We start from the raw sequence: 15,411 nt of genomic DNA, 5'->3' as shown, positions 1-15,411 counted from the left end.
CTGCTCACTTCTAGAGTTACACGTGGAACCCAACAGGTCACTTGAATGAAAGGGATGGACTCCTCGGAAGAAGAGTCTGTTGACCAAAGGCATATCAAATCTGATGCCCCAAGCTGGCTTCTAATTGTTGAATGAATGAAGTCTTATTTAAGTACTTACTTACTATATGCAAAGTGCTATCAATGCAAATAATAAAAAAAAAGTAAGACAATTCATGTTCTCAAGGAGCTCGCATAATAAACAAAGAGATGGTACAAAAGGACATGTTATTCAACATCTTCTGAGTGTCTCCCCCAACAGGCAGTGTGTGCTAAAGAAATGCAAACTCATTTTAAGACAAGTCTTTGTATAACACATAGTGTGTGTAACCAGCCGACACAGAAGCTGAAAAATACAGACAGCCATGAACATGAACTTCTGACCCTAGAGGAAGTGAAAATCTTAGACCACCCAAATAAGTCCTGGGAGAGGATTCTTTGGGTGAATGGGAAGAGAAGGAACACTTACACAGGCCATGGAAGAAAGCCAAAGGCAAATTTCCTTTCGCTTTTTCATGTAGACCTTACCCACTCTTTGGTCACCTTGCCTCAGGCCTGATGTGACTCTTGCAATGGGAAATGATACTATTTGGTTCGGTGTCTATTTTTGGATACCATTTTCCCTTCTCCATTTTTGTGGCTGTTTTATTTCTACCACCCACTCCCTGTCCTATCTCAACAGTCCCTCTTCACTTCTCCCCACCCCCCAGTTCTTGGGAGAACTATGTAAGTGTTATTTTTCTGATAGAGGGGGCTTCCAGGTAATTTTGGGCAAGTCCCAGGGAATAAAAAAACATGTTTTTGAAATGTATTTTGAGAGGCAATTTTGGTCTAGTTATTTAGACACCAAAAGGACATCAGTGAACACTTTTTCTACTACCATCTTCTGATACCTCCTTGTAGTAGGGACATAATCCTGTCATTTCCAGGGAGGCACCAGCTTGATACTGTCTCCAGTTGTTATTAAGTCATGTCTGATTCTTTGTGACCCCATTTGGGGTTTTCATGGCAAAGATAATACAATGATTTGCCATTTCCTTCTCCAGCTCATTTTACAGGTGAGGAAACTGAGGCAAACAGGGTTAAGTGACTTGCCCGGGGTCACACAGCTAGTAAGTGTCTGAGGCCAGATTTGAACTCAGGTCTTTCTGATTCTAGGCATAGCCCTCTAGACACTGTACCACCTAGCTGCCCCCAAAATAATATTTATACTGCCCAATTCACAAAATTGATGATAAACTTTAAAGATCTTGTAAGTTATTCATATTATTAAGAGTATAATAGTAAATTGGAAAAGAAAGAGATCACCGTCACATGAAGGAGTTTGTAATTCTTCACATTCCTTTCCCAGATCTCACAGTCACTCTAGGTCAAATACAACATCAACTTTCAAGATGAGTAACCACTATTCTCAAGAAAAAAATAGCCCTCCATTTGACAAGAGCAGCTACACAATTAGAATTAGAATTAGAATTAGAATTAGAATTAGAATTAGAATAATGGATCTGAGTGAAAACCTGTGGAAATCCTTTTAGTGTTAGTAAATGGGAACAGATAGACCTTTCCCACACTGTGGTGAAAAACAGGAGGATGTCAAGAGGAGGAACAAGTAGATGGAGAAGGGACTGGAGTGTTTGAAAGAACTTGGTGTTTAGCCTGGAGAAAAGAAGAAAGGGGGGAAGGCGGATGACACCCACCTTCAAATATCTAAAGAACTATCATGCAGAAAAGGGATTCATCTCTCTGCTTTACAACAGTGGATAGAACTAGGAGTAATGGATAGAAGTTGCAGAGAGGCAGATTTAGATTTAAAATAGCAGGTGGGGAGATATCCTAACAATTAGAGATATTCAAAACTGGAATGAACTGCTTTGTGAACTGATCAGGCCTCCTTATTAGATGTTTGTAAGCAAAGTAAAGAAGGAATGAACGAGGCATTAAGAATACTTAGGCAAACAAAAGTTAAGTGACCTCCCCAAGGTCACACAGCTGGTAAATGTCTAGGCTGAATTTGACTCAGATCTTCCTGACTCTAGGCCCAGGACTCTATCCTCTGCACCACCTAGCTCTAGCAAAGGCTAGGTAACAACTTGTCCAATACGTTGCAAAGGAGGTTCTTAATTGGATATCGCCTAGACTCAGTGGCCTCTGAGGTACCCTCAAAACCTAAAAAACTGGGTATCTGACTCCATTCAATTCAGAACTGTCTGTTGAACCCAGGCTCTGCATAAGGCACTATGAGATGGGTGCTAAGAATAGTGTCCCTGGATACCCAGACAACCAGTACTTCTTTTACAAAGTTCTTTTTCTTCTTCATTGTGTTTCATTGGTCACTCTATCTACAAGTTACTTCATTTTCCTAATGTATTCTTGATATATCAGTACTATCTACTTCACAGGGTTGTTGCTAGGATAGTGCTAAGTAAATTTTTTTTGAGGAGAGGGGGAAAGGCAAGGCAAAGGCGGGTTTGGATTGAACCTGTGACTTCACTGGTATGGAGAATCCCTAGGAAGAAACTTCTGCTACCAAAGTAGACTAGCACCTGCTCTATAATTTAAAATATTAAATAAATATGTTATTGTTGTAATGGTGATAATGCACTCCAAAAAAATTGCCTTATTTTGATATTTTGAAAGATATCATTTCATCAATGAGGGTATTCCCATCACCACTGCAAACTGCAATCCCTCCATCTTTCATACAGGGCTGTCAGGGCCATAACTAGGAGCTCTTACACCTAGGGCAAATTGTAAATGCTGGCAAAAAAATATCACTATTATACTTGTTCTGAGAGCCAAAGGGTATTGTCATCCATCCCACATCACTCAATCTTATCCATAAGGATAGTATAAAAATGCTGTCAATCTAGAAAGGTTCCAATGGGTCTAGGCATGAGCCTAGCAAAACAGGACAATGGCATGGAAAATCCATCCCAAATGGACAATCAGTCATCAGGAATAGTCCCTGACATCCCCAGACCCCAATAGGGTGCTCACAGCTGGCAGCTGGGAAAATAGCACACTGCAGTGAGCACAGATAGTTGTAGTGTAGGTCAGCAGAGAATCATAAGACACAGGGATAGTGAACCAGAGAATTGCCACAGGAAAGTGCCACTCTTTCACCTGAAGGGAAGGCTGCTCACTCCATTCTAGTTACAGCTACTCCTTTCTTCCCACCTAGAGCTCAAGCTGCCCTAACTAGAAAATCCATTACCTAATGCCCATCCAGCATTCTGGTCATATTTTCTGCATTTGTTAACTGGTTCTCCTAAAGTAGACCTAAAATTGCTCTTGGCTCTGCTCTCTTGTTTCTCATCATGGTGTGGAGGTGAACCTGGATTCTCAAGCTCTAACCACAGAAATACAAAATATCAGAATTGAAGAGAAACTTCATGTAGTCTAGCCTGTACCTGATTAAGAATCTCCTATACAACATTAATTGGTCATCCAATCTTTGCCTGACTGTCTCTAATAATCAGGAATCCACCACCTCTCAAGGCAAGTAATTTTACCAAGTATAGTGGACCTATCACCTCATTTCAGACATTGTGTCCTTGCAACCTAAGATTGCATTACCTTTTTTGATTGCCATATCATACTGTTGACTCATAATGAGCTTGCAATCCACTCACACCTCCAGACTAGACACCATTCTCCCATCTTGTGTTTATAAGTTAAATTTTTGAGCACCTGGGTAGGATATTTTCGTCATGCCTATTAAATTTGGTCTTGTTTAATTTGGTCTAATGTTCTAACCTATTAAGATTTCTAGATCCTGTGTCAGTCTCCCAACACAGTAACTCTTCTTTCTATTTTTATGTTATTTACAGTTTCACTAAGCATACTATGTGACTATATCCAAATCACTGACAGAAATGTTCAATAGAATTGGATCGATGTCATGTCCCTGGGACAGTCCATTAGTAGCTTCTTCCAAATTTACAGCAACCAATTAAAGACTACTCTTTGGGTTGGTTACACCATGATATTCATTTTGGTTTTACCTATTGCCATCCAGCCCACATTGCTCTATCTTACTGATAAAGATAGTATTAAAAAAAAACAACCTTTGTCAGTCTGCTAAGGTTCAAGGGGGTCCATTGGAAAACCCAGAAAATACACTTATTAAAAATTTTATATCTTGCAGAGCTTAAATCAAACAAGCTTGCATTACCTGTTATTTGGGTTATGCAGTTCATTGCTTCCCCAACCATATGGATGATAGATTCAATGACTTGCCCAAGATCACTTTGTCTTAAGTAACAGTGTCTGGAGCTGAAACCAAGTTGTTTGGCTCTAAACCCACAAGTCTTCCTATTACACCACACTGTCTGCATGTGTCATTTTGTATTTATAGATTTATAATGCCTTCTATGAGTACAGGAAACTTTCTATCTCCCCAACCTCTAGCTCAGCTCTGCATTCAGTAAGCACTTGATAATGGCCGCTGATTCAAATTGAACATAGAATCCAAGTAAAGTGTAGAGTTGTGGTATTTATCTGATGATAATAATGTTGGGTGAGGGTGGGACATGCAGTCTCCTTGGGGAAGTACTTTCAAGTAAGTTGGCTAAATCCCAAACAGAGGCTCCCCACCTATGACATTGAGTAAGGAACTCTATTGACTAATCTCTTATTGCAAAAGTTCCACACAAAAGTCCATCTCCTGGTCAGCCCATTAAGCTGATAAGAACACTTCTTGATGTGCCCCTCTCCATTCAGCCCCAGAAACAACCTCACTGATAATAATAGTTTATAGTTATAGCGTGCTTTACATTTATAAAGAACTTCGTAGGCATTATTGGGTTTGACACTCCCAGTAACCTGTTAAGGTAGATAATTCAGGCATCTCCTTTGCATAAAAGGAAACCTGAGTCTCAGAGAAGTTAAATCATTTATCTAAGACCATATATGGAAATTAAGCTAGAAAGGTAGAAGGGAGGTATACTGTGGAAGGCTTTAGATGCCAGTGTGTTTGTTAGTTATATCATTTTGGCAGCTGTGTGTCAGGTGGTCCGGAGAGAATGCAAGCAAGGACATGAATTAGATGTCTACTTCTAGGGCCTGAACTAGAGGGAAGGCTATGTGAGTAAAAGGGACAGAAGGGAGAGGTATTATGGAAGTAGAATCAATAAGGACTGACAACGATTGGATATGGGTTGGGGGTAAAGGAGGAAAGTCAAAGTTGATTCTTAGGTTGTGAACCAGGATGATTAAGATGGTGGTGCCCTCAATGGAAGTAAGGAAATTTGGAGGGATGGTGGGCTTTCGATGAAATATAATGAATTTTCTTTTGGTCAGGGTTGAGTTTGAGATGATTAGAGGATGTCCATCCAGGTAGAGATATCCGAGAGGCAGTTGGTGATGTGAGACTAAAGTTTTGAGAGAGATTAGGGACAGACACATAGATTTCAAAGTCCTTTGCATAAAACTCTTGTGAACCCATGGGGGCTGATGAAATCGGAAAAGGAGAGATTGTACAAAGAGAAGAAAGTCAAGGACCTTGGAGATGCCCACAAGTACTCAGAGGATGCTCACAGTTAATGGTCAGGAGAAGGATGATAACTAGTCAAAGGAAACCAAGAAGCAGTTGGGTAGGTAAAGGACCAGGAGAGAATAGTTTCATAAAAACCAAGAGAGGAAAGAGTGTCCAGGAGAAAGAGGCGGTCATCAGTTGTAAAAGTTGCAGAAAAGACTTCTTCGTCATGTGAGCAACATGATGGAAGACTAGATGGGATTTCTTGAACCTCTCTAAAACAGAAATTATGCATCAGAGATAAAGCCACTTCAGCTATTTCCTTAGTTTAAGATACCTGGAATTCAAAAGAAGGTTTAAAAAAATCCCCAAACCTAGAACTGATGTTTACTTACTGAACACAGGAAGCATCCATCTCTTACCTCCCACTCTACTAGCAGCAAGGCAACATTATGATACAACACAGATTTATACTAAAACTCATCTCTATATCCTGATTCCTCCTACCTCTTTCCAGTGCTATAACAGACCCTGACTCCAGGCTGTAGAATTTTGTTCCAGACCTGGAGAGTCAGCTTGGCCACTGCCCTCCATAATCAAAAGCTTGACAAGGGCTAGAACACAGAAGTATTGGTTCCTGGGAAAAGCAGGCTTTGCCAGAGCCAGAGAAAGCAGGCTTTGAATTGCTGGTGCTGGACCAAAGGAACATCACATCTTCTATTCTGTATGATTAAGTTCAGATTTGCAGGAACAGAGGAAGTGAAATAGATCACAAGGACAGGATACTTTGGGGGTCAGGAGCTTGAGGGAAAGAGCAAGTATCTAGCTGGGGCTAATTCTGATCACCTAAAAGTCAGAGACCTAGGCAAGTGAACTGTGAAATGTCTATCATGGGAGAAGACTGAAACACTTTGAGATACAGCCTTCAAGGAAACCACAATCAGAGAGGAAAGAGTCAAGAAGTGAGTGATAAGGAATATGGGAGGAGTGGGAAGTTTGAAAGTGCCAAAGATTTCAGGAAGAAGAAAATTCAAAGATCTTGAACATAAACAGATAAATCAACAGATAAAATAGTAAGGGAAATGTGGTCTTTTTATCTAGTAAATGAATTCAGACATCTATGAATAAATATTGAAAATAAAAAGGAAACTGATCTAACATTTGATGAGACAGAAGACCCTGTGGAATTTGAGGAAAACATGGAATGATGATGAGTTCCTGAGTGGTTTGAAAAAGAAATGAGAATTTTAAGTACAGAATGTATATACTGCATGAGAAAAATAAGGATAGAGAAACTTGAATCTGCAAAGGTAAGTGTCAACAAAGAAGCAAAAGAAAGAACAATAGATTGGGAATTTGAATATACAGAACTGAAGGACAATCTAGAAGAAGAGAAGCAAAAACCAATGACATTAAAAGAAAACATGTGCACTACGCAAGCAAAACATGTTGAAATCAAAGATAATATATGCAGAGATAAACTAAGGATCATAGGTCTCCCAGAAAAACATGACAGGACAAAAATCTTTAATATCACAATGAAGAAAATAATAGAAGAGAACTGTTAAGAACTTCTAAACATAGAAAATGAGATTCTGATTGAAAGAATTCACAGATCACCTCCAGAAAAAAACCCAAGGCTGCAAACTCCTAGACATATGGTGGTTAATCATAATGATTCACTTCAATTAACAATTCACTTCAGAAGTAACAAGTTTTATAAGTGTGAGGGAAAGACCTTAAAATACAAAGAAAAGGATATTCAAATAGCTCAACACTATTCTCACCCTCTAGAAAAAGGAGGGATAAAATAATATGTTCTGAAAAATAACAGAGCTCCTGATGTAGCCCAGGGTGATCTCCCCTGCAAATCTGAGCTTAATCATCCAGAATAGAAGATGAATGTTCACTAAGAAAGAAGAGTTTGAAACATTTTTAGGACAAAAACTAGAACTGAAGAGATTATTTGCCTCTCAACTACCCCAAGCAATCATAATGCAGGAATGACTAGATGTAGCAGGCAAGCACAGTAATTGCAACAGAGTAACAATGGAGAGATCGCTAAGACATTTCTTTCTAAATGTACACAAGGAGACAAGGTGAAGGTAGAGGTCTGGTCAAGGTAACATTTGAAGAGGTGAACAGGGGGTCTTATGGACAGAACCTGGCAACACCCTACCTACAATTTAATGCTTCTTTTGTGGAAGTACATTACAACATGGGAAGGTTCATAAAAAGGGTGGAGAGGATAGACAAGTGAGAGAGGTACTAGGTTCACATCAAGGGCTAGCAATGAGGGGAACATGATTTCTGTGATCTCAGGAAAAGAAGAGCCTACCCAGGAGTACGTGAGAAGAAGGGAAAGACTGAAAAGAAGAGGGAAAAGGAGGAGGCCTTACTTTGGAGGAAGGAGAGAGTTCTATTGGTGAATATTCCTATGAGTGAAGAGAGATGGACGTGAAGGGAGCTGATGGCCTTGCACTGGAAGAGGTGTGGGGAATTTGGTACTTCAAAGTGCCAGGTGCCAGGAAGACCTCAGTTCAAATCAGATGCTTAATAGCTGTGTAATTCTGAGTAAAACGTGTAATCTCTACCTGCCTCAGTTTCCTCACCTTCGAAATGAAGAGAAAAACAACACCTACCTCCCACAGTTGTTATAAGGATCTAATAAATATGTGTACAGCCCTTGGCAAATCTTAAAGATTTATGCAAATGCTAGTTAGAAATTCCATTGCCAAAATGTGTTAAAAACCCAGTATCAGGTTTAAATCTTGAGGTCTAGAGTTAAGAATTTCAGAAAGAGCTCCCTTGCCCTTTGTTATTTGTCTATGAACACTACACCACCCTACCAGCAATGCGTGTCCTGTTTGGGTGGTATTTGTACATCTCAAACATATTATAGGGCAGAAATATAGCCAATGTCCTTGACTGCTTCTCTTCTCTCTACCTCTTTACCCCTGAGTTACACAGTTTGGCTTAATTCATATAGTTCATCCAATCTGTACTTAGCTCTCTGAAAGTAAGCCTGATTCCTAATCAAGAAAACACATGGTGCCATTAGCAGTACAGGCCTGAGGAGACAGAAATCCACACTGTACTTTTGTCAAGTGGGCTCAGAACATTCTCTAATACATTACCTTCAAAACAGGGCGACATCAGTCATATAATTGCAGCATGAATAATCTTAGAACAAGGAAAACTTTGGGAGGGAGGTTTTTTTTCATGTCAGACAATTTTTAAGCTCCCTACTCAGAACTGTTGAAGAAGGAGATTGTTCAAATCCCATTGTCTTCTGGGTAATTTTTTAACAAAATGTGACTTTCTCCCTATTTATAGTTCTTGGTCTCAGCACAGAATCTCTAATAAAGTTAGAATAAATTTTTTTGCTAGCTAATAAAGTTAGAAGAATTTTTTGCTAGCTAGAATCCGCAACAGCCTCTATCATTTTTCATATAAAATTAGCAAAAATTTAGATAAAATTGGTAAAAAAAAAAAATCACATTATATCAGTAAAAAATTTACTGATGACTTTTCTTTTCACATCATAATAATTTATCAATTTAAGCTACCAGGAATTTAATTCTCCCTTTTAACAAGGCAAAAAGTAAGCAAATGAAACCTTTATAGTAACTATATCTAGGAATATCCATAATGTTCAGGTCCTATAGACTCTTGCCTCTCTGGCAGGGGTTGGGAAATATGTTGCAATGTTTCATTATCTGTTCTCTAGAACAAAGATTAGTTATTCCAGTACTTTGAGTTTAACTTCTTTTAACTATCTTTTTATGTACATTATTCCATGTATTGTATATCTTCTTCTTCTGATCTAACGTTTTTCACTGCATCAGTTCACACGAATCTTCTCACCTTTCTCTGACCTCTTCACAGTGATTATTTCTCACTATGCAGTAATATCCCATTATATTCCTATACCACAGTTTGTTCAGACAGTCCTCAACCAAAGGACACACATTCTGTTACCATTCCTTTGTTACAACAAAAATGAGCAGCACTCTGTTTAACTAGTGTACATTTTTATGCAGTAAATTAATCAAAGTGTAAACATTAATAAAATGTTGGTGTTGATCTTCCTTGACATCATCGTCCTGAGTTTTTCACTTTCCTAATACTTTTGGCAAGTAAATACTATAAGGCCTTTTCATATTCATTGAAAGTCCATGATTTCATTGGCAGGAAGGGATGATGCAATTCACACATGAGCAACCAGAGTCCAGAGAAAAAGTATGTGACCTCAACAGACTAAATAAGAGCACTTTTCATGATGACACAACAATGTTCAGAGTAGATAGGTGGGAATAGGATTGTATTCCCATAAATGCAGAGCTAACCATCAGACACTTCCTTATGAGGAAAGAGGAAATTGGCAATTCGGGTTTCTGCTTTCTCTTTTGTCTTCTTTTTAATCTTCTCCTCTGAATTCCTTCAGCTCTAATGGACTGTTCAGACTACACAGTTTTGAAGTTATTGATATCTTATTTGAAGAAAACTATCTTTAGCCTTTTAGTTTGTGTGTGCTTTGTTGCAACAGAGCTCCCAGAAGACAATTTCATCACATCCTTCCTTCTAGTTCACTGATCCACACAGAGTCGGTAAGAGGCAGACTTGTGATGTAGTAAAAAATGTGTGGGCCTTGGAATCAGGGAGGCCTGAATTCCAAACCTCTTGTCTGATGCTTTCTGCCTGGGGGAATCTGGGTCACTCACTTAATTTCTCTCTAAACTTCAACTTCCTCATCAGTAAATTAATAAGAACACCTACCTCCCAAGGTTGTTGTGAGGTTCTGTGTGACCCCAGATGAGCTGCCTAGTTTCTCTGAACCTCAGTCTTCTCATCTATAAAATAGAAATAATAGTAGTACCCACTTTTTGGGAAGACATTTACTGGCTGTCATTCCCTTATTCAATAAACTCCAATGACTCCTTACTGTATTTAAGATCAAATTTAAGCTTGTCTTTATCTTGGAAAGTCCTTCACACCCTGGCCCCAGCCTATCTTTCCTACCTTTTTATATATCACCTTGGACTCTGGAGTCCAACTAAACTGTCCTTCTTGATGTTTCTCATATATAATGCTACATGTCCTGCCCAGAAGTCTTTATGATAGACGTAGCCCATGCCTGGAATTCACTTCCTCCCCACCTCCAATTCTTCAAATTCCTTGCACCTCACAAAATTTAGCTCAACATGACTGACAGGAAAACTCTCCTTCCTCCCTAGCTCCCAGCATCCTCCCTCTGTCAAATTAGCTTGTATTCATTTCGCATGTATTTTCTACATAATTAGATATGTCTATGTTGTCTACCCCAATAAAAAGACAGCTCTTGAGTGCAGGGATCATTTCACTCTGTCTTTGTACCCTCAGAGCCCCTCACAGTGCCTGTGAAAGAATTTGCACTTCATAAATGTTTTTTCATTAATTGATCATAACATTGGTGAAGTTATTTAATCTCTCTAAGCCTGTTTCTTCAAGCTTAACGTGAAGCTAATAATAGCACGTTTCTCTGACTTTATTAATTATACACAAATAAAGTAAGAAAGTGACTTTAATAAGATTTTTAAACATTCATTTGCCTTGTTTTTGTAACCTCATGATCCTCCATGTCCTCATCTCTAAAATGGGCTACAAGGCAGGGTTAGAATAAATAATCTCTCAGACCTCTCCCACTTACAACATTCTATAATTCTCTAAATCGAGTTGGGGATGATTTTTTTCAAATACCAAAGTATCAATTACATTCATATTGTGCTTGAATGCTGAAGCCAAAGGAGGCTCTACACCCACAGCTTCCCATGCCCAAATGGTCACTAGATTCATTTTGCCCACTATTACTCATGCCACCCCCACATCCCACAAACTACAGTATCCTCTCCTGCTGCTACCCACAAGTTAAAAGATAAAAGGTTAGGTCTATAGGCAGTTAGTCCTCAGAGTTCCCCCACCAACACTGATTATAATGCAAACCTAAGCAAAGGTCATAGAAAAGAATTTTCTTATGCATTTCCTTTGTAGTGTCCACAAAATACTGTCATTTCTCCTGAACTATTTAAGGTTCTGGGGACATAAGAAGGCAGCCAGTCTTCCTAGAGGAATTGAAGGCCCAGTACCTGGGATTTTTCAGATGTGACTTTATCCCTCTAAATTCTTTAGAGTCAGTATCTTTATTTGAAAAGTTTGGGGTAAAAAATTTTTAAAATACATGGAAATAAGAATTTAGTATTAGTATAAATCTGTCAACTAAATATGTATTTATTCTTCCATAGGAAAGAAAGCACAGTGAGAAGACACAAATGTAAGCATCATCGAAAATTTTTATCAGGAATGAAAAAAGCTTCTCAATAAAATCAGCCATGAGCATTTTTCAAACTCATTTCATGGACTAAATCAAGATTTTCCTAATCCAGGTATGCCCAGGCAGCATCCATCTTCTTATACACTTGAGATGCCCAATCAGCTCAGTGCCAAGGCTATGGACTTTTAACAAATATCAGAGTACAGAGTTTTGGTCCACTATTTCCCAGGTTACACTCAGTGAAGAGATGAAGGCAGATGTGTATCACTACAGCTTAACCATATATTTTCTTTTGATTTTAGTAGTTCTTTCTTGGTATTTTCTTTGAAGATATCTGCTAAACTCCTTCTGGTTATTTTCTTAATTTCATCTTCTTTACCAAAGAAATTTTCCAAGTTCTTGTGTCAGGGCTTCCTTCCAGACATTTTCAATGAAATTGGCTTACTATACTATGGGCATTCACCAAAGATGATATCAACCATCCATATAATCAGGTCTGATGGAAGGGCTGTCCATGCTGGAAATTATCATATACTTGATCTAGCACCTAGCATAACAAATTCTACAATCCATTGTGAAATCAGATTTTTCCAGGACAGTATGTACCAGAAAGTCAATTTCTAAAACATTTTTCAAGTTTTGTAACTGGCTATTTTCCATATTCCATATATGTGTATTCTTGCTCAGCTTAATTCCCAGAGTTTTATCACATGGTCAGTACCAACAAAGAAGTATTCAGGAAGTATTGTGGCATGCCTGGGGTCTACATCTATATTTACTGAAACATTATTTCCTCTTGCAATTCTTCTCATAGTTGCACTCTGTGTGGGTTTTTCTGGCTCAAGAATCTGAGTCTTCTGACCAGTCTCATTCATGATATCCCAGAATGGCTTTAGTGAGTCTAATACCACCAAAAACTACAGAAAATGGAAGTGGTAAAACCGCACAGCAATCTGGTGATTCTGTCAGATACTTTGCCTTTAAGTTGAGACTGATTAGATATTCTCTGCCAGAAGTGTCTTTGGTCTTTAACTTGATTGTCCTAAAAAAAGTATCCACATAGGCAAGTTTATCACAAACCAGCTGCAACATCCAAAATCATCTTCAACTCTGTCACAAAGCTCACCAGGTCAAGAGAATACTGCCATCTTTGATTTAATAGCTGATGATATCCATCCAGTATTGTCTTAAGCTGCCAACTACAGAGTATTCTTGCATTTTTTAGGTGAAGACCTTTAGGTAACAGCATTCTAACATGGAAGTCCCCCCTCTGAGCTGAGATGAATCTTTTGTAAATGGTTTTCTCTAGGTTCTGAGGAAGGAGAAGCAGGAACTGACACAGCAAAGCTACCTTGGCCTCTAATATGTTGGCCTGGCCCTGTTTAAGCTTTCTAAGGCATAACATGAAAAGAAGATTGATTTTTCTATATGATTTAGTAAATTTTTTATTATTATTGTTTCAGTCATATCTGATTCTTTGTAAACCCATTTAGGATTTTCTTTGCAAAGATACTAGGGTGGTTTGCCATCTCCTTCCCCAGCTCATTTTACAGATGAGGAACTGAGACAGAGTTAAGTGACTTGCCCAGGGTCACACAGGGTCAAGAAGACTCCAGGCATGGTGGTCTATCCTCTGTACTATCTAGCTGCTCCAATAAATACATAATGATATAATATTATGATACTAAAAGCTCACACTTACATAGCACTTAATAGTTACAAATTGTTTTCCTCATTACAACCTTGTAATAGCAGATAGTATAACTATTGTTATGCCCATCTTACAGACAATTGAGTAGCAAGAAGAATACTTGCCCATAATCACATGGCTAGTCAATGTCAAGGCTATGATTCCAATCCATGGAAGTTAAGTAATGTAGTAGAGGACCAGTCCTAGACTCAGAAAGACCTCAATTTCCTCATCTTCAAAATGGGAATAATAGCACCTACCTTCCAGGAGTTGTGAAGATCAAATGAGATAAAAGCATTTAGCATAGTGCCTGGTACACAGTAAGAGCTTAATAAATGTGTGTTCTCTCCCACCCCTCCACCCACTGACTCCACATCCAGTACTCTTTCCTTCAAACAACGACCGTTCCTTTTTCTCATTTTGTAGCCATGTGTTACATAGTTCTCCATTTTTCTTTCATTATTATCCCAGACTCAAAATTTGGACCTAAGAGAAAACCAGAAAGTATTAGGTAATTCATTCAAGTCATTATTCATATGATGTCATTCACCACAAAGATTAGGATTAGAAGGAACTCTAGAGATCATCTAATACAACTCTCTCATTTGACAAATCTAGAATCTGAGACCCAAGAAGGTGAAATGTCTAGTTCATGGCCATACAGTTAGTACTGTAAGTAACAAGACAGAATTCAAACCTAGCCCTCATGGCTTCAAATCAAGGGCTAAATCTTTGTGGCAAACTTCCAGTCCCAAGGCATCTTTTTTCCAACGTTTCTCCATTTACCCAGCTTGCTTCTGGCTATCTCCCCCTACCACATTATTATTTCCTCTGGGAATTCAAAGCAATTTTAATATGTAATTATGTGGAATAATGAGTTCAAGCATATTCTCTAGGGCTCACAGTTGGTGCCATTCTGCTGCTACAGTTTCTTAAGTGCCTTGGAGAGGTTCAGAGGAAACTGTTGGCTGTTAACCTTCTAACAGCTTAGCGATTCTCTGCTCACACTGGCCAGCAGCCCAGTTTCAGAGGAGAATCAGGAAGTGAGGTGATGGGAAAGTTTTCTTCCTTCTAAGACTTAGGAGGACACATTCTTGAGTCTCTTGGAGCCAGAGGGAAAAGAATTGGGCAGAACAGTCCTTTATACTACCTGGAAGCCTGAATCAGTATGATTTTCTAGCATTTGTTAATTGAATAATAAAGATTCATGGAATGAGAAGGTCACTTTTTATTCCTTTTGTACAAGACAAGAATTTTTTGTTTTATAAAAAGGCACAATTCAGGGTCAAGAAATAGAGTTATCTTGTTTCATGCCTATGAAAAGATCCACAAAGCTGCCTAAATAGTAGTTATCATATAAAGAGTACTATATTTTGAGTCGTATCACCTAAATTCAAATCCTGGCTCTTCCATTTACTTTCACTTACTTACCAAGTCATTCATGTGACTTTGGGCAAATCCTTTTACCTCTCGGGACCTCATTTCCTCATCTGTAAAAAATAAAGCTACTTTCATGTGCAAGTCTACGATGCCTATGATCCTTATGTTTGGATGACTTAAATAGTAAATAGTGCATAGGTATTCATAACACCTGAGTGATTCTCTAAATAGTTTGACTGTAAGTAATGTTACAAATACAGAGGATAGTAGTATTGAATCACTCTTTAAAACAATAAGTGTCACAGTTTCCAGAGAAACTCAGAATAATAGTCAAATGATCAAGTGTGTGAACCTAAGAAAAGTTGTCAGCTGTATTCTTAATGTATTTTTTTGTTTAATTTGAAGATCTTTCTTACCCATTAATAGATCTATGTGACCTGCTTAAATCACATGTAAGCCTAAATCACATGTGATGGGAGGAGATTGCTGAATGGGTGGAACAGAAAGAGGTGAAGCT

General features: G+C 38.5%; 1 pseudogene; it reads right to left on the bottom strand.

Moving 5' to 3' along the window:
• Nucleotides 1-11,841: 11,841 nt before the first annotated feature.
• On the bottom strand, nt 11,842-13,837 carry LOC140508925 (E3 ubiquitin-protein ligase FANCL pseudogene; annotated as a pseudogene).
• Between the last annotated feature and the right edge of the window lie 1,574 nt (nt 13,838-15,411).

Source organism: Notamacropus eugenii, chromosome 5 (genome assembly GCF_028372415.1).
Source record: "Notamacropus eugenii isolate mMacEug1 chromosome 5, mMacEug1.pri_v2, whole genome shotgun sequence".
NCBI lineage: Eukaryota > Metazoa > Chordata > Mammalia > Diprotodontia > Macropodidae > Notamacropus > Notamacropus eugenii.
Note: the sequence above shows the minus strand (reverse complement) of the source record. Positions and strands in the feature narration are given on the sequence as shown.